We start from the raw sequence: 15631 nt of genomic DNA, 5'->3' as shown, positions 1-15631 counted from the left end.
ACTACAGCTTACTGAGAACGCCTTGTCTGGAAAGATGCAGCTGCTTTGTATTCTGTACCTTTAGGTGGGGGAGAAGCCAGAGCTCCTGGTGCAGGACTCTGTCAGAACTCGGATGAGTCCTATGGTGCTGAGCTCTGTTTTTGCTGAATTCACTGTATTAAAGGTAAAAGCATCAGTAGCATTCAGTTTGGACTTTCACCAATATTTTTACTTATTTTAAAATACTTCCCAAACTTCTGTCCTGCAGTAAACTTTTTATTTGTGTGTTTTTAGTCAGCTTTGGGTAACAGAAGTTACACATGCCATTAATATCAGCAACAATGCAAAGACAGACCAAAACCAGACCTATCAAATCTTTCATTTCTGTTAAGTGAGGTGAAAGAAGAGACTAAAACTGTTGTCCTTTGTTTTGTTTGTGATCATATATATTCATCAACAAGGTACTGAAAATCCATTGTTAACTAAAGTGATAATATCTGGTACCAAAAGTACCCTCTGGGTACCAGTGAGAGGCTTGTAGAGTGGCTTTATTATATTAAATCTCAGATTAGTCAATTTTTTATTCTTGGAAATGTTTCTATTATTTGTTTTTGGCAACACTGGAAATAAAACAAAACTCTACTATATTTTGTTGCTGTAGGTGCAGTCCTGACACCTTGTCCCATGTACACACCAGGCATCTTTTGATGATGACTTTTTGATGATGACGCACTTTTGAATCGTGGGGAAGCTGCAGTTCAAAGCCGGTGCTAGTGAGCAGAAAACACACTGGTAGGTGGCAGAGACATTGTTCACTGACTGCATTTTGGAAAATGCTGTAGGTTATTTTTGTTTATTGCCTGGAATGGTACAAGTAGATCAGAATTTAAACTTAGGGACTCTAGGACATTTTCCTCATGAGATCTGCATCTGTATAGAGAGAATGTTATAATATGCTTTCTTCTCCTTGGGAAAGGGATAATATCCCCTTGGCAACATGAGTGATCACTTAAACGGAACAATAATATTAGGCAAGTGTTTGCAGTTTCAGGGCACATTAGCATCTGGAAACAAGAAAGGGAAGGGTAAGCATTATATGGGTAAGCAATTAGGAAGATAGGAACATGGCAGAGGGAGAGCAGCATATTTCAAAGCTGTAGTTATTTTATAAAAGGACTGAGAAAGGTAGGGTCGTTACTTGTTATCTATATGCAAATGCAAGGAGTACTCCTTGAAATAATGCTGTAATTGCAATTTTCTCATTATCCTTGTTACATTAGAGGATGGAAGAGAGAGATGGGGGTATAAAGCTTTTCATTGCAGGTTGAAAGCATACCTTTAAGAAAGCAGCTTGGGAAGATCTTGTTCTGTGGGCTACTTATTATGTCACCACTGAATATAAGGTATTTGCCCCTTTCTCCCTGGTGTGGACCATTGTCTGAGATAAGGCATTAATTTGGCTTAGGGTCTGTGGGAAAACCCCAGTCAGCGACTGTCTCTGTGAAGGTCGTGCCTGGCTGGCTCTGTGCTCAGTGCCTTCTCCCAGGCTGGGAAGGAAATGAACCAGGAGCACAGCCGCCTCCTTGGCATCTCTGTGTGAAACGAGGTCGGGGACTGTGACGGATGCGCTCGACCCCTTGACCAGACTGGCGGTGGTTTGGTGCAGCCTCTGAAAGAGAGAAAGGCTTGAGCTGTAGACGGGCCGTGAATTCCTCTAGTTTCAATCTGTTCTCTGAAAACCGACAAAGGAACAGAGCGAGCCCTTTATCAAGGAACAAAGAAAGTTGTGGGTACAAGGAGTCTCCTGCATACCTTTTCTATCGCATGTAAGTTGACTACAAGCCAACCACTTTTTATCCTATAAATGACAGCCTCAGTGAGCCTTTTTGGAGCTCTCTCTGCTAGGCAGGGTGGCTGCATGGTAGTTATCTCCCCCTCCCTGGGACACCTCTCAAGGTTGCTGCTTGAGGCAGAGACACCTTTTACCAACAACAGATCTTTTACAAGTGACTGATATCGTGCATATGGTAACTTTGATTGCACGCTGAATTGATGCTAATGAAACATTATATAAACTTTGCATATATAATCATTTAGACATAAACCATCGACCAAGTCTGAGACAAGGATTTGATCCAGCCGCACCTAGACTGCTCTCTGAGGAAGGAGTTTAGAAAGCAAGGAGGTCCTTTCTGAACGTCGTGACTCAATGGGAGGGTCTTCCTTATTCTTCGCATCTCTGGTCTCTCTGTGAATCATTCTAACTTGAGTGTAACTCAATTTTCCTTTGCATGATTCTTCCATGCAGGAATTAATAGAGTGAACCTTGCCATCAAACTTTATTAAGTCACACTTTTACAACATCATATTAAAACCACTTTTGCTAATACATTTGTCAGTGATTCGTTAAGCGTTCTAAATCACCCCTTTTGCGACAGGGACCCAGAGCTAGGGGGAAAGCTCCAGCAGGAACAAGGTGCCTTGTACAGCAAGACCTGGACCCAGACATTGTCATTCAGCTCCCAAATAGTCTGTGCAAGCCTCCTGCTAACATTAACAATTTGCCCCTTGCTTTAGCTGAAGGCTGTTGGGATCCACGAGGCCCTGGCCAGGAGCTCTTGCAGTCAGATAGATGAGCTGGGCCCCAGTCTGCTTCATGCCATGCCATTCCTTGCAGACCAGCTCAGCTCCATTGACCAGTCCTGAGTCTCTGCTAGCTCCCCACCAGCCTTGCTGGCTGCTGCAAAACTCAGATATTTCACCCATGCCAAGTTCACAGTGGCGCCTCACCGGGAGGCCCAAGTGCCACTGCCCTGCTCTCCAAGGTGGTACCTCCCCTCGGCCAAGGGTATGAAAGGGTGGTGTCTCCAGCAACAGGCAGAGAAGGGCTGGAGCACTAATCACACTGCAGTTGAAGAAGGAAATTACTATTATGATGCCAAAGCAAGCAGCTAAAATATGAAAGTCAAGGAACTCAGTCAAATTAGAGTTTGACATAAGGACAGGATGGTGCCAATCAGACACAATTCTTTTTTTTTTTTCTTAGTGGTTCTAATTATTTTCCTGCCTTTCACATGTTTTTGCTTGGAAACATAAGCTGTTTTGAAGGTCAAAGCTCCAAGAGGCAGAACTGGTAATGAAATGTCAAATAATTTCATAGCAGTGCTCTATTGCCCACTCCAATGCTAAAAACTCTTGATGTAAAAAATCCCCAAAGTCACAGTTTAAGCATCCATTGGAGGTCCAGTTTGTCCTCCAGGGGTTTTGTTTTTCAGGATTCCTGTCTGCATGTACTCATATTTGCATATTGTTTTATGCATCCAGAAGAGCTAGCTCTCTCCCTTTTCTTCCTCCCCAGATGAATGCTATGGTTTTATGTGGGGATGAGTGACACTTGTCACAGATGACCTGACAAAACATGGCAAAATCATGGGAATCTGCAACACCAACAGTCACGCTGGTGTTTCCATGTCCCTGCTGAGGATGGGAGATACTTTGCCATCACTCTTCCTACGTATACAGTCCTAATGCATTCAAAAGGGGTAAACTTCTAGTGATGTGATTTTCAAGTGTTGTGTTGTCATGACAGGGAGAAGTTGGACTCAGTTCTCATATATTGTAATACCACATGGTGCCTGTAGCAGAACTGCAGTAGTGCAGCAGGACCATTTTCACACATTGCTACCTAGCTGGAGTGACCTTTTTCCTAAATGGCCTGCAACTGCAGACAAAATGGCCTTTTCTCTGTACTGTCAGGATGAATTTCTGCAATCCATACTATACCTTTCTCTGTGCTCATCTGCTAGCTACACAGAAAGCGCTATACGATAATGCATAATTCATCGCTCTTAATTAAAATGTAAATTTACTGTCTGCCTTTTTGGGTAATTAAAGCATCATTGTAGGAATAGGTTTAAGTTCTATATCTGGAGTTCCTTTTGTTACAATAAACACATGATGCTTTACGCTGTTTGAAGTGGCGCAATCGATTGCCGAGTGGGACAGAACTGAACTTCCAGGGGAGGTCAATCAGTCGGTGTGTGTCTAATATTCAACAGAGTGTGAATCCACTTTGCTATAAAGTGAGCTGGCTTACTCTCTGTGCTGCTAGATGCCTGCATTTCAGACTTGGCACAGACAGGAAAGATTATTTATAGGTATATTTCTCCACCCCCCAAAAAAAATCCAGACTATTTTATTGGCCGCAAGCTGTTCTTCAGGAGCCTTCAAAAGGACATTTGATGGATTGCTGTGCTTAATGTAAACATTTGACTTACCAGAGCGTCTTGCAGGTTAGGCTTCATTCTTTATAGACCTTGAAGCTTCACATGCAGTTGACTATCCATTAAATGAATGATTAAGTACATGAAAAAAAAAATATATTCCACAAGGATGGGGTAATGACAGAGTGCTCAGTGGGGGACTTAGTTGTAATTGTTAGTGTTCCCCCCCTCCTCCCTCAAAGCAATAAAATCCTTAAATTAAAAAAGAATGTAGAGAAGGTGGTCTTGGGGTTGTGGATGCAGTGCAAGGAACTCTTCATGAAAGAAAACTGTCATGGGGCTATGCATGGATAGAGAAGAGAGAAAATTCCCAGATCCACTGTACAAAGAGTCACAGGGATTAGGAGTACTTCACCAGCAGGCTTTCACTTATTTTTTTCCCTCTAACAAGAACATGACCTCTCCTCTGCCTACGTCCTGTTTCTGTCTGTCTGTCTCTCCTGTGGACAGGCAGACAGAAGGTCATTTCAGCTCTCAGGGAGAGCTTGGTACTGAACAGAAGTCTCTTGGACACGGAAGGAAAATGCTTTGCTTTGCCATTCCCTGAAGTCACATTATTCTTATGTTCATGCTACATACGGCACTCTTGGAAGGTCTGGAATTCATTACCTGCCTTCTGCCCTAACCTTCTGGCTTCGGAAATATGCAGAGAGTTTCCAGATTAGCTCCCCCGGCCAAACTGTGACATGAAACCACAGTTGGCCGAGAGGCAGACAGGTTGTGTGCACAGCTCCCGGTGCCCCCGACCCTGTCCCCGCCTGCACCACCCCAGCAGCTCTGCCCCAGTGCCAGCAGCCCTTGGCCAAGCAGGGCGAGGAGAGCCAGGGCAGGAATGGGCCACCAGCTGCCTTGCGTACCTCACTGGTTTGCAGCACAGGAGCAATTTTGGCAGCACTGGAGGAGCCAGCTCACAGCTGGGGATGCCCAGACTGCAGTGGACTGGAGGAAGCAGAGTCTGACCTTTATTTTCTAGGCCACATTTTGATGGAGTCTCAGGAGCCCCATTTAAATTAGGTTTTCTGTCATTGTCCTTTGCAGTGCATGCTGCAGGACAGGGGATCTACAAAAGGTCCTCTGCAGCAGGAGACATCCAGAGCTGCCTGGGAGCCACTCGCCTCCTCTCTCAGTCTCACCTGGGTCTTAGGCTTTGGGTAGCCGAGAGGAGGTCCGAGCAGACTTTTTGGCACACGTGTAAGCAGGGGTGTAGGGGGTGGGGGGAGGAACAGCACGTTAGCAGTGGGGCCCTCGCTCAATGTCAGAGGCTGGTTTGAAAGTCGGTCACTGAAGACGTCTGACGTCAGCTCTGTCGCTGTAGGAAGTATCGAGTTAAACTGATAATTATCTACAGCACGTGTATGAACTACGAACCTTTTGATGTTCAGACTCATATGTTTTGAGTTAGCCAGCACATCTTAATCAGATTTTCTTTACTTTTTAAATGAAGATTCGAAGCTCTCTTATCTCCCATTCCCTTCCCCTCCTTTGAACTTTTACTTCACTGAAATTTTCACAGACGCAGCCTTTCCTCAGCCAGGTCTCACCAGCTCCCATCCACAAAGCCAGCTCAGCAAAGTAAAATGGCAGGTGTTGTTGGGTTTACCGTAATAGGTTTGATACGGCCTGAAAACAAGGAGCTCTTTGTCACTGCTTTTCTTACTGCAATATTGAAATGTATTTTATCAATGGCACTGGGCAGTGGAAGGGGGAGAAAGAAAGAGTAGAAGAAAAGACCCTCAAAAGAGACTGTGGTTAGTTCAATAAAAGCCTGGCTATTCTGCCTTCCTTGAGCATGAGCAATTTCCTCACTGGTGCAGGGAGTCTCCAGAAAGCAAACCCTAAAAATCATCAGCTCTGCTTGCAAAATTCAGTGTCTTTGTCCTAACCACAAACACTTCACCAGCACCCCACCCGCCACAAAACACAATAGCTCATTCCCTCTATGGCTCTCCAAGTTTTTCACAGATATTAGTCAACGTTTTCTTATTATTATTACAGCTTTACTTTATTACTCTCCATTTTTTAATAAAAATAAAACAGTCATGCTGCTTTGGCACAGGTTTTTTTTTTTATTTATAACCCAATCTGTTTTAATAGCTGCATTTACGACTGGATGGAGGAAAAAAATGGATGTATTTCACTCATTTCAGAATCGTTTCTGAAATGTTTCTTCATCACTTTTAATGGCCTGCATCCCCCTGGGGGTTCAGGTGTTGGCCAGCGTTAGCTGACCTTGCTGTAGCTTGGTCCGGGACAGCAAGCTTTCCCGCTGCAGCATGCTGCAACTCCCCTGTGCTTGTCGCTCTACCACTCGTATTGTGCCCGTAGTCATCTGTTCCCCTCCTTCCCTGCACAAGACTGGATGGGATCTCCACAGCTACTGAGCTCAGGTCTCTGCTACAGTCACTACCATCTCCTACTACCCTTTCCATAAACTTTGTGACCTCCAAAGTTAGAGATTTGCTTCCTGCCCCTGCTATGAGGTACCTGCCTGCCTTGGAGGCTGGTGCCTGCGATGGCCACCGCCATTGATGTGATGGCACCTTCTCCCCGTGCCAGCCTCAAGCTGGCATGTGCCTCTCCACTCTCCAGGATGAGGAGTGGCTGCAGGTTGCCCGGTCCTGTCTTGAGGTCCCTGTGGCCACCACGAGCTGTTCACATGGCCCGGGAGAGGCCTGGGCAGAGCCCCAGCATCTGGGGGACGGTGGGTGAGCACATGCAATGGCTTGGCAGGATTATCTCACAGCCACGCCGGGGTAATCTCTTAGGTGGATTACTCCCAAAGCCACAGCGAAAGCGTGCCATTTCAAGAGTCTCGGACAAAGTGCTCATGAGGCTCTTTCTCTGTCTGTTTGCCCACTGATAGCCGAAGGGCTAGTTAAAAGCCACACGCTGCTCAGCCTCCTGATGACCTTCAGTGCCCTTTGCCAGGAGGAAGGAGAGGCTGATTTTTGGAGCTGAAAAGAGCTTTGAGAGGATGGCTGCATTTCATAAGGCTCCTGAACCCTCCAAATGGCGTTGTCAAGGGAGCAGGCAGTGAGCTGACAACTTTTGGGTCAGTCCCAGAACAGCTTGCCAGGGAAGCCTATCAAGCCCCAGTAATCGGGTTTGATTTAAATCTTTCTCCTTCTCATCACCCTTTCTGGATTAAGTCATCTCCACTGAATAAGAGAGAGGCTGCCTTGGGAGAGGCATAGCCAAGCTCTTATATGGGTGCTGGGGAGAGGAAGGGAAGGTAGGCAAGTCACCGTCACTTTTGGACCTTTTCATTCCATCCCAATTTTGCTCCTCCATTGGAGTCACAAGATGACAATAATCCAGAAAACAGCAGCTTTTGAACCCACTTATTCTCCTCTGGTCATCTGTATAGTTAATGTACAGAGTTATTTCTTTGGGCGCTCAGGAGTCGTGCTGGCTGCAGTGGTGTTTGTGACGCTGGAGCAAGAGGGTCTGCGAACCCTGGCACTTTGGGATTGCACATACTGAGGGAGGCCATTTCACAGGGTATTTTTTCTTCATTTCACCCACTGTTTCTCACACTGAAAAAATGCAGCTCTTTCTTTACCTGAGACTACAAGCTAGCACAGGCTTCCCTTGTGAGTAAGCAGCACCCTGGTTTGCAATACAATGCTTTCTGTGTGCTGCAAGGGCATGAGTACATGGGGGAGCTGGCAGGGTAACCTAATCCTAGTCTGTTCTTTCAGTGTGTCCCACTGCTATGACAGAAGAGAAAACGTCAGCATGGTGTTGCCTTGCTCACGGCCTCGCAGGAGGAGGGTGGGTGGGAAAGGTTATCGCAGCAAAGAGAAACGGATCGCAAAGACAGGCGGCAAAAGCTAGCTGGTAAAGTAAAGAAGCACCACCTTTGCAGTTGGTACCACTCAGGGAAGAGTGGTCCTGTGGCATCAAGGTGAAAGAAAGGGGATCTAAGCTGTGTGGGTCTTGTGGGGGGAATGGGGAAAAAGGGAGGCTTTCTTTGCAACATGTAGGAGAAGGGGAGGGTGTTTTCTCCCCAGCTCTGTGCTCACCCTCAGTGTGAGAGGGAGGTTGCTGCATGCAACGCATGTGATCTTGCAGAGTAAGAAGGATCACTGAACGGGTGACGCAGGAAAAGGAGGATTACTCTGCATGTGATGGCAGAAGGAGGATGGAAGAGCATTCTTGCAAGGGGTGTAAGGATGGGGATTACTAAGGGATTTTCTTGGGGATCTAGGTATAACGAAGACACTCTACCTTCTACCTTACACTTGGGGCCTCTGAAAGGGGAAGCGAGGGGTTATCAGAAGCCATCTTGTGTATGTTAAAGTCCTGATGGCTTTCTGTCACCTTTTGAAGTACTTGCTGCTTACCCAGCTGACCTAACTATTGCCAGGTTTCACTGACTTTTGGGGAGTCAATGCCATTTCCAAGTTTCTTGTCAAAAAGAAGAAAATGAGGCTATCTTTGTGCAAGTTAAGCGTCTGTCTCCTCTGGAACAACTTAAACTCTTTGGCCAGTTCCTCTGTTATAGTCAGAATGCAACTTCCCATCCACACACGATTTCGTAAACAAAAGTGTGAGCAGTACATAAGAGGCTGACACACCTCAGTGCAAGAGGCTCTGCTAATGGGAAGATGCTTCCATTCATTTCAGTGGCAGTCCTTCAAATGCACTGAACAGACGAGAAGCAATGCCCTTTTGTGCTCACACACTTTCAAGCCACTGTTGCTGCTTTGTAACAAGCCAAAAAAATTCACATATTCACATATTCACAAATATAAGCGAATTTAACTTTTGGGGCCATACCCAGGAGGATCACGTCTCTTGTGGCAGGAAAGGGTGAGGAGGGAAGTTCACTATAACTTTGACAGTGACCTCTTTAATAGTAGTAACAAAGTTCTACAGCTGGGAGAGGAAGGCTAGAGTCCGGCTGCAAGTGAGTCTTTAGAAGTAGCAGTCTCCATGAATAGTCCAGCAAAAATGGTTGAGTTTTGGCTGAGTTATGAAGTTTTGACAATGAATAATTGCTGTTGTTTACATAACACCCACGCACAAACCATAAACGTTTGGCTCTTTGACCTTAGCCGTGACCACAGAGATCTACAATAGATGCTCTTCACGTCCTCTCTGTTACACCGCTCCCTTCCAGCTGTCTCAGCAAGGCTGGTCTGGGCAAGGGAAAGAAGCACTGGAAGTGATACCAATGGCAGGAATAGGGATAGACTCAGCTCGAGCCAGGGAAGCAAAGCTGGCAAGGGGCCAGTCTGCAGGAAACACAAGGGAAAACCAAGACCTAAGGAACAGAAGAGGACAAAGACAAGAACCAAAAGGATAATTGCAGGCAGGGAGACTAAGCTGTTTGCTAGAGCAGAGGTAAGAGCAGCCTTTGTGTTGTATGTACAGACTGTTTGCTATCAGTACATCCTTTCAAAGAGGACATATAGCACAATGCATGCGACGACAGTTGTACTGGCAGAGCAAGAGGCAGAAAATTAGCAAACACTGAAAGGGAATTACCATTAGAGTGTCAAATACCAGGAGGGAAAGAATGGGCAAAGCAAGCTAGGAGAAAAAGAGAATAGCTGCACTTAAAATAAAAAAGCTTTAACAGAAAAAAAGAAAGGTTATATTCTTCATAAGGGTATGGCTTATTTTCCCCAGTGCTTTCCCTTATCCCCATCGCACATCTTTCACATTCTGCCCAGTCTTTGTTCTTCCCTGCACTCAGCTTTCCTCCTCTCCAATCCCCAGCCCTTGCCTGAAGCCCCTCACTGTGCCCTGCTTACCATTTCCACTCTGTCTCCTCATCCAGCGTCCCCTCTGTCCTTGTCCACCCTTCCTTTCTGCACCCCCAGCCTCCTCCAGCCCAGCACCTCCACACACCCCAGGCCATGCCCCTGCCAGGAGCTACCCCTGCCTGCTCTGCCTTGTTTCCCAAGAGCTGGTCTGTGTCCCTGCTGCTCTGTCCTTTCCTCCTCAGCCCCTCTCTGGCTCCTACAGAAGCTCCCAGTACTTTCTGCCTCTGGACTTGCAAACTGAAGCTGCTGTGAATATGGGGGGATGTTTTCCCTGTTGCACAGAGCTGCAGAAACCCAGGTTTGCTAGTATGCAGTGCTGTAGCCAGGAGCTCAGTACCCTTATTCCCTTGGGTGTACCTGTCACTGCAGTGATTGACACCTGCCAGTATGACTGACTCAGAGGAAGATGGCCATCATCCGCGTTGCCAGCTCCACTACCTGCTGTAGCAGCACGTGGCTTTTACCTTGGAGACACCCATGCAAAGCCTCAGCCAAGCCTGAACCCATGCTAAGTCTCTTCTTGAACTGTGAGCACACGCTGCCTGTGTGTCTGTCTTTGGGCCAGCGGGCAGCAGCCAGTCATTCCCGCCTTGGCCCCTGGGAAGAGACATGGAGCAAGGGTGCAGGGCTCAGCCCTGCACGGAGGCACCTCTGATCCAGCCATCCCTGCAGCCAAAGCTGCAGATAGCTGCCTCCCAATTCACAGGCTACTTTTTGCATGGAGCCCAGGGACCCTGCATCAGGCAGGGGTCCCGGCAAAACACTTGACCCCCTCTTTCCTCAGGGCGCTGGTGGAAGGGGCACAGCGGCCCCAAGGACCCTCCTCCCCGCAGTGCAGCAGCACAGGGCACACCAGGACAGGCAGGGAGCTCTGCGACGGCAGGGGGTGAGGTGCCAGCGGCACAGATGACGGCGGGATTATCCCTCTGCCTGCCAGCAAGGGTGAAACCGAACAGCGAGGAGCAGGTGAACCCTGACCGGTGGCCACTGCTGCAGCGGATGAGCGTGTTTATTTTTAAAACTAGGCAGAAAAGAAAAGTACTGTCGCCACATCTCTTGCAGATGAGGTGCTGCCCAGGTCCAAGCTATGTGTTGGGACTCCGGGAATGTCAATTTACTGTTTCACAGTATTATCCACCTGAGACTGAGCAGATCAGGATTTACTCTCCTTTTACTCCTCCTTTGCTCGCCCTCACAGAGCGATCGCCCTCCAGCGTTGCCTGCGGGAGAAGGAAGGTCAGACCGGCCGGGCGCCTCTTTCCCAGGGCTGTCACCTGCGGCTGGATGGGACCAGGGGATGGGTTTCGAAAAGCAGCCAGGAGAGAAATAGGCCGTTCTTTCTGTCTTCATCGCTTGTGAGGAAAACCAAGGGCAGGTCAACACCACAGCGTGGTGGGACCTGGGCAGCAGGAAGCCCAGCAGAAGCGACCACCTGAGCACTACCTGGCTCTTCAGCAGGCTTGGCAATGAGCTCTCTGTTGCCGTGGCTCTGCTGCAGCTCGTACCCACACTAGCTGGTTTAACACCAGCCTGGGGATTATGTATTAGCGCTTCGGTTATAGCACAAACCATCAGGCTGATCCACCTAAGATAAAGCAACTTTCATTTGCAGCCCTGGATAAAATACCTGCCTTAGCCAATTTGCAAGAAGGCCTGCATGAGAGGGTATGGCTTTTCTTCACCTCTGCCAGTCAACTAGAAGCAAAAAAAAGTCTCTTTAGGTGCTGGTACCATGAACAGCAAAGAGACAGAAGGAGAGGAAAGCCTAAGCCCCCAACGGCCTCTCTTTGTTTACCCTTAAAAAGAAAATCCTGCCCTTCAGGCTGTAAGTGGACTCTTCAAAAAAAAGTCTCTTTAGGTGCTGGTACCATGAACAGCAAAGAGACAGAAGGAGAGGAAAGCCTAAGCCCCCAACGGCCTCTCTTTGTTTACCCTTAAAAAGAAAATCCTGCCCTTCAGGCTGTAAGTGGACTCTTATGTCGAAGGCCCAAAGCCCACAAGCCCTGCTCAAACAAATCTCAGGTGACGGCTACGATAACATTTCTGTGTGAGGATGCTCTCCGGCGTTTGGCCAACGATGTTAGATAAATAGGTAATTCTGTTAACAGTGAGAAGTGTAGGTAATTTGTTGTGGGAATTTGGGATTGTAGCCACAGTGACTAGAAGAGACACTCTGAGCTATCCCTGCTTAATTAGAAACATAGCTGGGTTTTGTTGAGGCAGGTAGCTTCTCTGATGTCTACTAATGGAGTAAATTGCATTTGTTTAGACTGGATTTTTGGCTTCCCTGCCTGTTGGGAATAAGAACCAGATTGGGCCCTGCCATAAGCAGCTCTCTCTCCCAGTAACTCATTCAGGGACTAGAGTTGTTGCAGCCTGCTGCTGGGCATGTATTTCCCATTACAGTTTCCTTGTTGATCACACTTAGCCGGAACTTGGTCTAATCCCATGTCTTGATCCTACAGCCTGGAGATGACCACACAAGTCTGGGAAAATCAAGATGTGCAATCTGTTTGAAGGTCTTTGCTCCAGCTGCCCAAGCATAAGCACTTACACCTTCAAAAGAGCACTTGTGCCTTATTAAAGAGAGAAAACCACAAAGAAAACGGCAGATGCTGGAGCGTTGCTCTGTACTGTATCCCGCTGAGGTGTGTCCCATGCTGTCACAAGCATTTCTGATGAAAAATTGAAGCAGCAAGTGAAGCTGAAGTGCTGAAGTGAAAACACCTGCCTACCGAGAAACGTTAAAGCACCCAGATTTACCGGCGAGGCATTCGGAGTTGGGGTCAATTATTTTCCTGGCTGCCTGCCAGGTAGTCTTTCTTCTGCAAGACCTCTGCCTTTGAGGTGCTTGGTGCCTGCTGGCTCTGCTGCTTTCCTGGCTCCAGCTGGACCAAGGAAAAAAGAAAGGAATGGGGAGATTTCAGAAACTTGCCTCCCCTGGTCTGAGAGGAGCTGACAAAAGTCAGCTGCAGAGCCAGGAGCTGAACATTTCCCTTTAGCTCTCTTGCTTCCTTTAGCTACTGTGTTGAGTGATGTTATTAGACTTGTTGCTCCCAAAAGCATCACTTTTAGGACCAGCTCCAAAATGACTGCGAAATAAAGGCAGCTTACGATCCAAGCATAATTCCTAACGTTTCTAACCCTATCAAAATGGTTGAATAATGAGAATGAGAGGAAGAAACCATCTGGAACAAATCATTCAGCCTTTGGCATGCAGTGTTTTGATACTCCCCTGTGACCCAAAAGCCTATCCAGAGCTACTTCACCTACCCAAAGCCTGGACGTCCTTACGTGTGGGAAATCTGTGCCTTTCTAGTGCAACTGAACAGCCCTGCTGCATGGGGAGAGATTTTGGAAGAGGTGCAGACCCAGTCCATCGACAAGGTTTTCAGTCCAAGGGCTTCACGGGATGTTCTCTTCACCTTCTACCAGGGATTGTGCACAAAAACGCAGAGAAATCTCTTGTTGTCCAGATACTGTCCAGGAAAATTGGAAAGGCTCAGTCTAAACTATGTCCAGGGGAAAACCATGCTAACAACCACTCAACAAGGCTGAATGTCCTTGGCAGCTATTAATTATTATCAGTCCTTTACTTCAGCAAAGTGTGTGAGAGGCTTTCAGATGTAGCATTCCACAATCCCCGCGCAAGCTGTTATTGATTTGGCACAAAAAAACGAGGGTGATAAGTTTGTGTTTGGAGTGGGCTGGAGGGACATGAATAAAATCCTACAGTCAGAAAAGTATGTGCTGCTTTGAAGGACGTGTTACTTTTTGCTTGTTCAGTTTAACCATTCCTTCCAGTCAAGGTCTCTTTCCTGCTTTTGGAAGATGATTGATTGATGGAGAGGAAGCTTACTTTTGACGTATTTCATGGAGGAAACTAGAATTAGTGGTTACTGCATGCTGGCAAAGCATTTATGGATTTAGATTCAGTCCTTCTATAACCATTTTCTGAGAGCCCTTGACGAAGTTTGTCCCCATGAATTTTTACATTGGTTCTCAGGATCCTTAGTGGTGGGAAGGAAACATGCTATAGCTGTACAGAAATGCATGAGGCTGTTGGATCTCTAATAGGACAAAAAGCAGGGATCTTAATAGCTGTTATCCTGAAGTTCCTTGGTCTTTGGCATTATAGTATGTCTTGCAGTTTCCTGGCATAGCAGAAAATTGAGCCACATTTACACAATAGCCTAAACCAACCTTCTGATTTGCCTTTAATTTGCAGTTTGCCTCCCGCTCTCCCCTTCTTCTTTCCCTCCTCCTTTTGTATTTCTCATTCACACTGTAATCAGAGGTGGGTTAACATAATGCAACTGTGATTCAGGTTTCAATAACTGGCACCATCTGTGATGAATCAGAGAAGATGCAGAAGAGAGGAATGGCTCAAAAGGAGGTGATTTTCCCTTTAGAGGTTTTAAGCGTGAGGGATTCACACAGCCTACTTCAGGCAGTCAGCTGTGGTGCCCATACATTTAGGGGGGCAAGCTCCCTGCGTAGCTGATGGACAGAAGCAGATGATACCTCCAGATGTGATTCAAAGCTGCTGTGCAAGAGAGTTAAGGTTGCAGGATGTGAAACCTGCTCATCCTTCTCCTCCCTGGCACTGGCCTGGTCCATCACATGCACATCACACAAAGACGTCTATGCTAACAAATTGATTAGTACCAGGGGATGTCCCTAGGCACTGGCTGCTGCTGGTACATCCTACTCCTGGTACATCAACACAATCAGGATGGTCCCTGGCATGCTTTTGGCCTTGATCCACTGGGATTCTCCCCAGAAATTCTCCTAGGGAGTTTGGGAGTTGGTGGAAGCCAGTGGCCATTTCCAGTGGCCCGTTTTTTGGGCACTTTGCAGGGACCAGGCTGAGTTGCAGGGTGAAGCAGCCTGGCTGCAGACTGCTCCCTGCCAGCTGGCTGGGAAGGGGTTTCAGGGAAGTTTAATGTCCTAGCGCAGGCACAGCCTATTTATCTGGGGTTTCTCTTCTCTTTCTTCCTCTCCTGTGCCAGAAGAGCCCTGCACATGCCCAGCAGATGGCACTCCACCATGGTTTTACACCAAAAAGCCCCTCATAAATAACCTGGCCCACCTGTGGGGGATCAGGGTGGTGGGTGAGGGCTGCGCCCCTCATCGGGACCCTGCAGGGAGCTGGCTGCGGCTGTTGTGCCCGGGAAAAGCCATGCTAAGTGTGGGCATGCATTTTGAGGAGTTTGAATAAAATTACTTCATCCATGTACGTATGCATATATCTATATATATATACCGACCTACCTATATATATATGCATATATAGGTATGTATATATCTCTCACAGGTGCAAACGTACCAGCCATTTTCAGAACACCAGGTCATGAAGGGCCAGGGAGGGCAGAGGATGCTCAGCATTCCAGAAGGTCCAAGGGTGGCTGTGTGCTTGCGATATGGTAACGCTCACAGCCTCCCAGAGTGATCAAGAGTTTTGTCATACCTGGCCTTGTGTACACTCAGTGAGAGGAACAGGCCCAGATTTCAGTCCGGACTGAGGTGGGAGGACGGTACTGCTCTGTGCATGCTGCAGCTCCCCCCCGGAGCCCATTGAGAGGAGCTTCCCTG

At 47.3% G+C, this 15631-nt stretch overlaps 1 long non-coding RNA gene across 1 annotated transcript in view; it reads left to right on the top strand.

Annotated features, from left to right (window-relative positions):
- Positions 1-13711, top strand: part of LOC148055739 (uncharacterized) — a 33115-nt gene extending 19404 nt beyond the window's left edge. The window contains exons 3-4 of the long non-coding RNA XR_015705105.1: positions 641-771; positions 12502-13711. This is a non-coding gene — a long non-coding RNA (uncharacterized LOC148055739). The remainder of the gene's footprint in view (positions 1-640; positions 772-12501) is intronic.
- The last annotated feature ends 1920 nt before the right edge of the window (positions 13712-15631 follow it).

This window comes from Nipponia nippon, unplaced genomic scaffold (genome assembly GCF_047370975.1).
Source record: "Nipponia nippon isolate SJK-2023a ecotype South Korea unplaced genomic scaffold, ASM4737097v1 scaffold_2, whole genome shotgun sequence".
In the NCBI taxonomy this organism is placed as follows: Eukaryota; Metazoa; Chordata; class Aves; order Pelecaniformes; family Threskiornithidae; genus Nipponia; species Nipponia nippon.
This window is presented reverse-complemented; position numbering and strand designations above follow the sequence as displayed.